The sequence below is a fragment of the Quercus suber genome, unplaced genomic scaffold, assembly GCF_002906115.3.
Source record: "Quercus suber isolate HL8 unplaced genomic scaffold, Cork oak 2.0 scaffold_217, whole genome shotgun sequence".
NCBI lineage: Eukaryota > Viridiplantae > Streptophyta > Magnoliopsida > Fagales > Fagaceae > Quercus > Quercus suber.
Genome location: NW_027069675.1, coordinates 785007 through 798141, shown reverse-complemented (window position 1 = coordinate 798141; position 13135 = coordinate 785007). Strand labels below are relative to the sequence as shown.

Sequence of the window (13135 nt, the reverse complement as noted above, 5' to 3'; positions counted from 1 at the left end):
AAAATAGCTTGTGTTAATACTTATAAAAAAGAAGAAGAAGAAGAAGAAGTAAGGTTACAGCCGATTGCGTATACACGTAAGCACTAAAAGTATTCACACTCGGTCTTCTATATGCCATATGTTGGTAAATTTTAGCATCAAGGCATAAAAAGATCCCATTACCTGGACTTGCAAAATATTGCAATTGCAAAAAAATTTACAATTATGCTACAGTACCATCCTAAATGTATGATGGCACTGTAGCACAATTGTAAACCAAGATAATATATTTTACTATTTTCGCTTTTGTTTTCTCTTAGTTTTGTCTTTCAACTCATCTCTCTCTCTCTCTCTCTCTCTCTCTCTCTCTCTCTTCGGTCACCATTTGCTCTCTCTTTCTCTCCCATGCCTTTGCCGATGACCCTTTCTCTCCCCATGCCTCTCACTAGCCACTGTCCCTCTACCAATTTTCTCATCACTCCTTCTCTCACGGCGTGGTTGTGGGTTTGTCGAATTCTTTGGGCGAGATTGGCGTGGTCGAGGATTTGGTAGTTGTTATAACAGCGAGATCGACGTGGTTGTGGGTTTGCAAATCGGATTTGGTCGTGGGTGGTGAGGGTTTGCTAATCGGTTTTGGCCGTGGGTTTGGGACTGAGTTTCGGTGGTGGATTGTAGTGGGTTTGAGGCTAAGGATCGTGGTGGGATTGATGTGGAGAGTCGTGGGTTGTGGTGGCACGGTAGGTTCAGGGCTAAGTTTGGTGGTGGCTCTGTTTGGTGGGTTTGCTTGGTGTTTCTTGCGGTGGCTGTATGACGTGGTGGTTGTTAGTTGTGTTGTTGATAGTGGGTGGTGAAATATAGTAATTTAAAAATAACGGATGTTAATGCTCTAAGCAAATGCTTATTTAATTTGATTTTTCATAAAACTTATTTTTAATGTATAACTTTTAAAACGGAACGGTAAAAGAAAAGAAAAGAAAAGGTTGGCCCAGAATACTTTTGCTCCTCACCATTTCACGTGATCCCCGTATGAGGGACCTCCTGACTCCTGAGTCCTGAGCCCTGACCCCAACTTGTGTAGTGTGGGCCCACACACAAAAGCATATGGAGGGAGGACCACCTAACTGACCTTTCCCCTGCGACCAGCATATTTAACGTGTTAATTATCCCCACGTGTCGACAGCGATCTCACCTTTCTTTCTTGGGCCGATCTTTTGTGAGAAAGGACTACTCCTCTCATAAATTAAATTAAAAATTAAAAATAAAATATCAGCCGTCTACGGTAAATTGCGTGGTCTATATTTTATTTTATTTTATTTATGAGCTGATAACTGACAAGTCAGATTAGATAGGACTGACTGAGTCTGCCTTCTGAAGTCGCAATTGTGGACTGTTGGCAACGAGATTGCTAATCGTGGCAATCACGGCGGAGAACCCATAGACTTACGCTAAAAGTCTATCTGTATACATCCGTCTGCATGAATGATGTTACATCCCTTTATTACATGCAAAGAATTTACACAGCCACCAGAATTATATATAGTCATGTGGCTAGGGACTAGGGTCATGGAATATGTTGGGTTGTAGGTTGGAATTTTCAACATAATATTGATCCACTTAAAAAGATTATTATTGTCAAATTATAATCCTACCTAAAAAAAATAAAAATAAAAACTCCAACCTAAAAGCATTGCTGGTCGGAATTGAAGTTAAGTTATAACTCAACTTATGTGATCTAGTGTTTATCATCCTTTATCTTCATTTAGACCCCCCTAGTATCGATTATTTAGAGGACAAAGACAGTACTATGATTACATTTAAGTAGAATATCCACCGCTAATCCCGTCCATTAACACTCTAAGATACTTTTTTATTTTATTTTTATTTTTATTATATATCAACCATGCTCCCATTTTGAGTTAAAAGATAGAAAAAAACGAAAAGAAAAGAAAAACACATCCAACTGTATATATCATTTTCTGACCTTGTTACTTTTAAGATAGGCTCTATACTCCATTCACAATCACGTACCTATCCATAAGCACCCATACGTATACTTAGAATCTCCATTCTTTTAGTTTTTAGATTGTTCTTTCTAAGGCGGTAAGAGTAGTCTTGTAAGAGAGAGAGGTTCTCATTATTTGGTTTTCATGCTTGTAAATTGAATATATGTTTATGTATATTTAGGCGGTTTCATGCTTCTAATTAAGGATTGGTAGTCAGAATCAATAGATTCTTAGTACGTATTGAAACTTTGGGGATTAGTTTCTCAGTGGTCTTGGTTATGTGTGTGATACCATTTGCTATAAACATTGTTTCTCTCCCTCAGTTTAATTATTTATATTCTAAATATTCTTACTCAATTGTTATTATTGTGGAAAACAATTATACTGGAATGAATAGGGGCAACTATTATCCTTCTTGTGTTAGTATCTTTTATTGTATATATATGCTGTGAATAAATTATTTTGCTAAAGTGTTGTTGACTACATTATCAAACTTTTACTGACAATCACTATGTTCATCAAACAAAAGAGAGGTAGGAATAAATGCATCGATTTTGCATGACTTAGAGAAATTGGTCCAATTATTGTAACCATCTCTCCAAAGTGACGAGGAGTTGTAGGGCCACATGTTAGAAAAATTATATTATGTTTCGGGTGTATATGTTATCTCTTTCACAGCAGCTGGATTCTACACAACTGTGAGACCCAGCTTCTGTGAGAGAGATAGCATATACATCAGAAACATGATATATTATCTCTACATGTTAAGGTGTTCACTAGGAATGGTGGGCTACATCATTAATAATTAATCAAGCTAACCTTACCTATGGCTCTTGGTCTATAGTCCCTAAAGAACGCCAACAAATGTTGAAAACAAATTTTATTGGTGAATTTTGTTGCTAGAGACTACGTTTTTTTAGGATGAGGTTTGGGTCTAGTATTCAGTTGCACTGGACCTATTGAGATTATAACTCGTGTCTACTTTTAAACACGTGTCACTATCTTAATAAATCCAATGCATGCCTAAGCCTCACCTATTTTTTTATTATTAAATTGATCATAACATTAATGTTTGACCATTGTTTTCTTAATTATTATGTTTCAGTTTGATTTCACATTGGACCCAAATCACATTGAGGCTCTGATAACCAACGTATGGAGAAGTCATTGTCCAGTATCTATAAGTATCATGCGCACTTCAAGAAGTTTATAAAAAAAAAAATGCACACTTCAAGAAACACTTTAACAAAAAGCAACTGGTGGAGGAGGCGAGGGTCAATATTCCAAAGGGTTTGTCACATGATACATGGCTTGGTCTTTGCGATTCATTTTAGTCTTTAGAAGCAAGACTGGATAGTAAATATTCTTTAAACTAAATTGTCAATGAATTTGAACACAAAATCGTTTGACATGATTAGTTAATTGAAATTCTCTAAGTGGTAATTGCTACATTTTGTTTTACTAATATTTTTTAGGCCAAGTCAAAACGGAATACAAAGAATAGAGAAAAGTTGAAAATGGCCGATGATACTTGTGAATCAAAATCATTTCTTGCTGTTTTTGGGGGAGGTTGCTACAATTTAATATTAGATTATTAAAATAATGATGCTAGTGTATGCATGTTAATTATCGATCTATCATGTGCAGTAAAAACAAAGTGGGCAAGAAATTGAGAAAGTTTAATTTTATAAGAAGTTCCGCACAAAGAAAGATAGGTCTTTTGTGACTACATCATGTGAAGAAAACTACGTAAGTTATATCTTTACACTTTTATTTGATAAGAATAATTTAGGTAATGAGGTAAAAAATTTGAATTATTTGTATAAATTATTTAATTCAAGTTTATGTTACTCTTGCAGAATCCAATGCAAGAAAAATTAACCGATGAAGATGTTCAAATGACTGAGGAAGATATTGTTACACTAATGCTAGGGACAAGATCGGGGTATGCTAGGAGGATGGAAATTTTTTTTCATACCTACAACATCCTCCTCTTCTCGTTTGCATTATGAGATAGGGGTCAATGGTGAGGTAGAAAGTTGCAAGCTAGAATTTTCTGAAGCAAAGCAACAATTGGTAGAATCAAAAGGAGAATTGGTGGAAACAAAGGGAGAATTGGCGAAAACAAAGGAACAAGTGGCACTGATACATGAAGTTAAAATACAACAACAAAATCAATTAAAGCTTATATTAGCTAGATTACCTGCTAGTTTGCGCTAATTTTTAGGTATTTAATTGGAAATTGTTGCACTTGGACTGTTGGACATATATTAGTTGAATTTTGTGGTAGACTTTAAGTATGATGTTTGGTCATACATTTTTTAAATTTTAACTAAATGCTTTTGGAAAACGAGTTTTGATATAGATTAAGTTTTCTTACGTATTATATGCTCAAAAAAGAAGAAGGTTTTCTTACGTATTAGCTTATTGTTAAAGATTTTATAGATTCTTAATTATTGTATTTTTGGAAATTATAAAAGTCAAAGTTTTACTAGGATGAATAAATATATTTAGTAAATTTTGTTGTCGTTGATTCTTACATTGAGTTAGGAGAAAAATGTTTCATGTCATGGGTACAAATGACGCTGAGTGGAAATTAATTGCAACAAGGTTGAGCCTGATTAGATTTTTAATATCCTCATGAGGAAGACTATTTTGATCAGTTGATGAGACAATGTGTGCTCATGTGATTGTGAATACAAAGGAGAATGTTGAATGTTAAATATTGCGATCAAATTTAGACAGTATGTTATTTTGTAGTTGAATGTTTATCATTGTAATAGAATATTGAGTTGAGTATTCGAGTATTGTATTTATCTTTATACTCATGTGAGTATTTTCTTAATTGAATGACTGTAAAGTATTGTAATATATGTTTCCCATTAGGCACAATGTGACAATTAGAATTGAAAAATATTTTAAAAGTCCATAAAAATGTGAAAGATTATTAGCGACGACTCAAAGTTGTCTCTAATGTAATATCTCATTATCAACAAAGGCACTAATGTAGTTGCTAATATGTGTTATTTGTGACGAAGTTTGTGTCATTGCTAATACGTATTATTTGCGACGACAAAAATGTCGCCACTAATACTACCTATTAGTGGAGACACTACAAGAAAGTTTGCTATTTTCAACAGTTGAAAACGTCAAAAAAAGTATTAGAAACCATTGAAAAAAGTATTTTCAACGTACGGTTTAAGTGACTATTGAGAACCGCCATTAAAAATTATGTTGAAATTTTTTTTCTACACCCTATGTGACCATTGAAAAATGTGATTCACCTTTATCAACAATTATTAAACGTCGAAATATTATTAAAAACTATTGAAATATATGTTGTCTTGAGATAAATTTCAACAGTTTGAAACCATTGAAATAAGTTTTTTTTTTTTTTTTTTAAAAAAAAAAAAACCTAATTTGGATGTAGTCCTTCAATTGATCCAAATTTAATAACCTAATTTAAAATATAAACATAAACACAATTGTGCAATTCCAAATTAAACTCCATTCTCATATAAAAACCAAAGCACCAGCCTAATTTTTAAGTATTCAAATGGTTCCAAGTTTTCAAAATGGCTAATTAAAAGAAGAAAAAAAAATTGAAAACCACTGTGCTCCATCAATTATCCTCAAGTAACAAATATATGAAGAAGTGCCACTTCCCAACAAGAAGGCTAGGCCCATGACAAAAGCTAGTATCATTGAAAAAAAGATGATGCATCCTTTCTTCATGTACTTCCATGTAGAGGACATCCCATCCCTCCAATATTTTCCTTACTCCTTGAAGGACATACATCCACTTTAACAAGTGCATAACCACCCAATTTGCTCCAAGTTTCATTGTAGATATTACACCATTGGGTGCATCAAAGACAACTTGTAAACCACATAAAATTGGGTAAGACTTAAGTGATGAGCTACCTAAATTTTATTAACTGTGTGGATCAAAAAGTCAAGGCTCAAAGGTAAAAATATTAAAATATTAAAAGCAAGCAACTTACTAACTTTATATGGCATAACCCAATGTATACCAAACGAACAAAAAACCATAGACCACAACTCATATGCTATAGGACAATGAAGAAGAAGGTGATCCACAGATTTCCCACACCTTTTACACATAAAGCACCACTCAAGCACTGAAATATGCCTCTTCCAAAGATTACTGCCATTCGGTACACCCGATTCATGTAGCACATGATTGTTACTTTGTTTTACTAGTCTAGTATATAATGCATAATAGTTAAACAAGATAGTAAATCATAAATGTTCCATTTTATAGCATTTATGAAGTGAATTAGTCTACCAAATTCATATTGCATTACCTAATTGAAAACAGAGTGAAGCTGTACCTTTCAGGTATTCTTTCACTCATTAATTTGCTCATCTCAAAAGTCAAGAGATTAACCAATAAACTTGGTAAACCTAGCTTCATCAAAGGTGGAAGAAGTTGTTAGGGTACATTTTTTTTTTACACCTAACTTTATTCGAGTACCACCTATTTATACCACTATAAGTTATTGGGTTTTCCCAAACATTTTTTTGGCTCTATTATTGTGTTAATCACAAATATTTCATATCTCATTATCTAAATTGGGTCATGATATAAACTATCACAAAAAAACCAAAAAACTCCTATTTTATCCAATTTTATTATCATTATTTAACTAAGCCCAAAACCGGCCCTATGAACCTAATACACACATCTTATTCTATTTAAAGCTCAAGAACACTTATGCTTGGCAATATTTGAAAAGCCCATGACTCAAATTCATGGCAAAACAATTTTATGAAGGGAATTCAAATCCATAATCAAAGCCCAATGTTTGAAACTATGGCGATTTATTTATCCAAAACCCAATTCACATTGACAATATCAAAACCCAATTCTCATTGACAATATTAAAAGTGGCAATATCAAAAGCCCAACTTACGTTGGCACTATTAAAAGCCTAACTTAACTACTTGACATTATTTATCGAAAGCTCAAGGTTATCAATACTTGACAAAATACTATATCATAATCATTTCACCTAAAAGTCCAATAATGAACAATACTTTAGATTCTTAAACCTATTACTATAATATTACAAGCTCATGGAATTTATGAATTATCTACTCTCAAAACCCATGGCGATCATCTTATAAAAGCCCAAGGAAAGATATGATTATCTGACCCATGACATTTATTTATTTCATATTATAAACTCATGTTCACTATCCATCTTACATCACATCATTCATAACATTTATTACCAAAACTCATGGTAATTATTCATCCTACATGTCCATTATAGTGGTTGTTACCATATTTATTTAAAACCCATGATAAATATTATTCTCAAGAGGAATATTGGAGGCCATTATTTAAAAAAAAGCCCCAAGAAAAATATGATTTACAAAGTAATCCATAGTAAAAACTATGAGAAGTTATTTAAAGCCCATGGGAATTAATACCCAAAATCTATTAGAAATATTTTTAAAGTTCATAGATTCATTTTATTTCTACTAACAACTAAAACCCATGAGGAGTAAAAAACTCATGGCAAAGCATATCTTTAATGTCCATTTTGTAGGCCCAAGAATCTTGTGGAGAAGGGAGCAAGCCCAAGCAAAGAAAGGACCATGTGGCCCAACTAAAAGTGCTGAAATGGAGCAAAGTTTCAGCCCAAAAAGGTCCCAGCAAGAGGCTTGAAAGTGAGCAACCAGCCCTTGTTCATCCCTAATCAAAGAAACAACTAGAGACCCCTATAAGAGAACCAAGCCTTTGAGGATGAACTAGGGGCTGTTCCATTAGTTTTTTGCCACCCTCTACCTGACGTGAGCAGTGCCTAAGGGCTGTCATATCAACTGAAGTCAAAAGGATGATGCGATTCCATCATCTTCCTCAAGACTGCACCTCTAGCGGAAGGGGAGCTGAAACCAAGCCATTCAAACTTCAACAAATTGATACTATAAATGTTAAAAACATTCAAGACGTGATTCATGTCCCAAGCCCATGAATCCTAAAAAGGAAAAATTGGTAACATGTGGTTTGGAGGGCAAAAAAAGGATCTCTAGCGAAACCCCCTGAAGTGAACTTAGAGCTTGACACCTAACTTGGGGTGTTGAATCTTACTTCTTGGGAGTCTAAATCTCAGTTACAGCATTAGGATTCACTCTTGATACACGCTTCAATCACACAGATTAAGCTTAGCCCCAAAAAACATTGCATTTAATGCAAAGCACTCTAAAATCCCATCATTACCTAAAGAAGCAAGGCAGCCCCAAAAGCAGATCTCCCATTTTTAGGCCAAATCCAGGTTATTAATGCAGCTGTCTGGCTCCCTTGAATTAGTCCTACGTTTTTTTGGATTCTTGTTAATTAATGCTTCTCTAAAACCCCATTATAAAAACAAAAGCATCTCATCCCACAGAGGGAGGGGGGGGAGCTACTCCTTTTGAAATTCCTGATCTATTTGCCATTTTACTGGTGGTTTAGCTCTCTTTAAGCTCACCGCTCACCCTCCCCCCCCCCCCCCTTTAGCCCACTACTCACTAAAGCCTTAACCTCAATGTTAATCCCATCCCACTCACTCAAAACAGTCCACATTACCTCATTCATGCCTTATGCCCACATACTCATCAAAAGCTTAGTTTAATACTTGCTGTAGTGCGCTAGGATCTCTCTCTCCCTTCATTCCATCCTATTTTTCCTTTTGTATTTGTAACTATAAAGCCTTTAATCTTTGTTTAGTATTATTATGATGAAGGCCATAATGTTTTGGAAACTATGGAAGTTTTCCCTTATGTTGACTTAATAATAATAAAGAAAACATATGATTTTTACCATGTAAACACACTTATTTACTTGAAATTACCTTACTGCTAGAGATAATACCGTACCACTAGAGGACTACTTTGAACTATGATGTTGTAAAAGGACTACTAATATAACAAACTAACAATAGTAACATATTTATTGTTTTATTGTTGTCTTCTTGTTAGGGTGCAACCTCCATCTCTTGCTTGGGTGAGCTTACATGACATCAAAAGCCTTTGTGCTTTTTTTCTAGGGCCCATCGTCGAGTTTTGGCTTGGCTACCCCATATTCTATTTGGGAACATCAAAAATTTTCCCCTTAATAGAAATACATGCAAAACTTTTGACTAACTTTCAATGATGGCTAATAATAGTCCAACACTCTGTTCAAAAAGGAAGCCTCTTCAACAAACAAAAAGTAAGTTTAAGATTTCTAGATGAAGTATTTTCAATTCAGTAATAAAGCATTTACTTACTGTATACTTAAGCAATATTTATCTCCCTAAAGCATTAATTCCTGAAGCAATGAAAAGGGAATATTTAAAGTCTTTATGAGGTGTCAAATTATAGTTTTATAATTAAACCAAAATAAATAAATCTAGAAGAGCTAGCTTTTTTAATCATCCCCAAAGAAGTTTTATCTCATCGGTAACTTTCCAAGCTGAATTCAAATGTTAATTAAATTTTCTCTGTTGTAATTTACAAGTAATATTGTTTTAATTGTCTCTGATTGGACATCATATGGAGTGAAATGCTTATAACACCAAAGATAAAAGTCTTTTTGACAATCTTATAAAAAGCTCACAAACTTTATAGACACAAGAATTCAAGAATTTCCTTTTTTCGTAAGTACAAGAATTCAAGAATTTTAAAAATAATAAAACCAAAGAATATTATAAACCTTGATTGTATGCTACGAAAAACATTTCAAAAACAAAAAGGTTCTAATTGCTTATTGAGTTTGAATGAAACAATAACTGGTGAATAAAGTACTAAGACAACATTTTAGGCCAAGAAGACTACAATAAATTTGACACTTTCTAAAAGGTAAAAGTATATCTTTTAGAAAAACTTTTACTAAAGATTTTCCAACATTCCTAAAGTTTATTTCACTACAATCGAAGCTTAGTCGAGTTGAACAGTGCTGAGTATTAAATTCCTTTGTCAACAATCCATTCAATAAGCTAGCCCTCTTGCCAAGTTAGTAGACTTCCATTATATAAGCTCTTTTAGAAAGATTATCTTTCCTTGTTTTTTCTTTCTTTTCTTTTTTTTTTTTTTTTTTTTTTAAATCATATCAAATCATTTAAATAGTTATTATAACCAAAATCTTCCTAAAACTAAAACATTTCTTCATTCCTAAAATTATTCAGCCAAGTAGCCCTCTTTGGAAGCATGAAGCCCCAGGCTCTAAAATGAGTTTGATAAAGGATCTATCAACTCCATAGTTGGTTTCATATCCTTATTGCTACAACTGCAACTCAATGTTATTCACTTTCTCTGAGATTGGTACTCACTACCACGAAATATCACCACAAGCACCAATCAAAATGAGAGCTGATCATTAAAAATTAAAGGCATTTCCTTGAGCTAAAAGCTTGTTACCTTTTCAATAAGCTAAAGATTTAGGGTATTTTCGACAATCCATAAAATATGGTATATAACATGTTCAAACTGCAATGCTTTAGCCCATGTGATGCATTCACTACTTTGAATACCCAAAGTTAACAAACTGCATCAAAATGTTGACCATAGGAGAAATATGAAACAAACAGAATATTTACATGCAGATCTATAAAAGACACTGGCCTACAATATTACAAGGTATGATTAATAACTTGAGCATCATCACTAAATTCACAATATGGAAAGAAGTATAATGTGTGTAGTCGGACATATGAAACTCTCTATGACATGAGTGATGCAACAAGTAAGAAGAGTCAGACATAGACACTTTACATGGGGGAGGATGAGAAAGAAAAAATATTCCAAGAAAATTAGTATTTCCTTTCAACAAATAAAAAAGAAATATTACTGGCAAACTTCACAAAGGCACTAAGAATCTTCTAAGAATAGTTGATCCACAACTATCTTAATCAATCCATTTGTAGAAACTATATGCTTCAACAGAGTTTCATGGCAGGGAAGGTATCCAATAATTCCAAGGCTAATTTCTTGATGCACAAAACTGAATCATTTTCACACGAAAGAATTCTTCAAAACCTCTAAAAATACAAGTCCCATGATATGACATTCATTTGAACCTATAAAAATACGAGTCCCATGATCATGATAGCACAATTGTTCTCTGTACTTTAGAAAAAGTCAATTGTAGACAATTAATAATATAGATTGAAATCATTATATACACGAACCTTGGGTGTTTTCAAATCATCTCCATTGCTTTGATTCATCTCCATCATGTAAATCCAAAGGGTCCTATTCCCTTAGGAGGGGGTGTTGTCAAAAACTCAATTCTAGATAAAAAGAAATATAAAAATTTAAACACAATAGAGGCAGGTGTTATTCCAAGTGCTGCATGCCCAAAGTAAAAAATAAAATAAAATAAAGAAAAAAGTTTCATCCTAAAAAATAAAAATAAAAAATGGCTCTCCTTCATGTAAATCCAGATGGTCCCATTCCACCCTCACCCCTTCACAGCCTTAAAAAGTGTTAAGGTAGTTATTACCTAATTACCTAAACCTATTTTACAGTGAGTGGTGTCAAAAGTTGTTTAGTATTAATAATGGAAGAGTGCTTAGCATTTGTGACTAAGGAAGCAAGAAAAAGAGTTTATAGTTGATATGCATAAACCATTTATAATGTTCAAACAATAAATAAACCATTAAGACAATAGCATTTAACATCTTGTAGTGCATATTGGCAATGAAGACTAACAATTTAACTTCAAAAAGGCTATTTAGGAATGAGTAAGGCTAAGAGCATAACTTTTTTTCACAATAATTTTTATAACTTGTAAACTTGTGGCAAAGATCAATACCAAATCACTTTTGAATGCCCCTAGTGCTGAAACAACTTTTAAAATAAAATGTTTGACTATACTTGTTTGGGAATTAGGGTAGGCCAAGCAGGAAGCACATAAGAGAGTATCTTAGACCATCAAAGCATGGCTTGAGAAGCTGACATCTCCAACCTTCTAGTTCAAAGATTATATCATAACACCTTCATCACAACTCACATATAAGATATCTAAATCAAAAGGGTGGCAAGCTAATGTATAAAGGGGAAAAGACGCAAAACAATAACCGATATAGACATAAAAATCAAACCTTGGAAAGTGAGTAGAATGCTGATTTTATCTGCTTCATCCTGCAAAATCAATAAATATAAATTATGTAAGACAGACTACGTCATGGAAGTAAGCATCAGATTAATCAATGATACCAAGTAAAATGTTCAGTATTTGTCAATAAGAATAAGAAGAATTTTGATGAATCCATTGCATTGAAAATCAATTGCAAAATAATCCCACCTCGATACAAACAGAGTGAATTAATTAGTTAATTGTGTCAAATATTAAAATAATTCAGACCCACTCGAGCAAAATCTATAATGAAAATAAAAAAAGCAATCCAAACCCACCGACCCTAATGTAAAGCAAATTATCCAAATCCACTTCTAGACAAGCGAAGAGAACCACAAAACCATAACAATGGACTTTGATACCACATTAAGCATGAAGCTTAGCTAAAGAACTTACCAAGCACTTGTAATTTGAACTCACACACTTTCTAGATTTCAATCCCACAAATAGTGAAATTTGAACTCTCCTTGACCATTCATTGAGCTAAACTCCCAATGCACCTGCAATCACATTAAAAGCACGCAATACAAAACCACAAAATTCAATTTTGACATAGCATTTCAAAGTCAAGAACAAAAACCACAAAAGTTCAAAATCTTTCAAGTGAATAACAAAGAATGGACAAAATTCAAGTTTAAGAAAAAACAAACTGATCACAAATAAGTTTTTAGAACAACGAAGTTGAAAGAAATAGAATAGATACTTGATCGGAAGGAGAATAATTGAAAATTTGAGTTGAGAATTTGTTTGGTTGCCTAGAAAATAATAGGAAAATCAACTACCCAGACCTATGAAGAGCGAAAGTGAGAGCAAGAGTGAGATATAGAGCAAGAGAGAGGGAGTGATTGAATTCTGTTTGGTTGCCTAGAAAATAACAAGAAAATTGACCTATGAGAGAGAGAAAGTGCGATAAAGAGAGTGAGACTGAGATATATATATAGAGAGAGAGAGAGAGAGAGAGAGAGAGAGAGAGAGAGAGAGAGAGAGAGAGAGAGAGAGAGAGAGAGAGAGAGAGAGAGAGTGT

General features: G+C 33.5%; 1 long non-coding RNA gene across 1 annotated transcript; it reads right to left on the bottom strand.

Annotated features, from left to right (window-relative positions):
* Positions 1-10613: 10613 nt before the first annotated feature.
* Positions 10614-12130, bottom strand: LOC136070189 (uncharacterized). The gene is made up of 2 exons (XR_010631476.1): positions 11162-12130; positions 10614-11050 (listed from the first exon to the last, which is right to left on the bottom strand). It is a non-coding gene; the product is annotated as an uncharacterized LOC136070189 (long non-coding RNA).
* Between the last annotated feature and the right edge of the window lie 1005 nt (positions 12131-13135).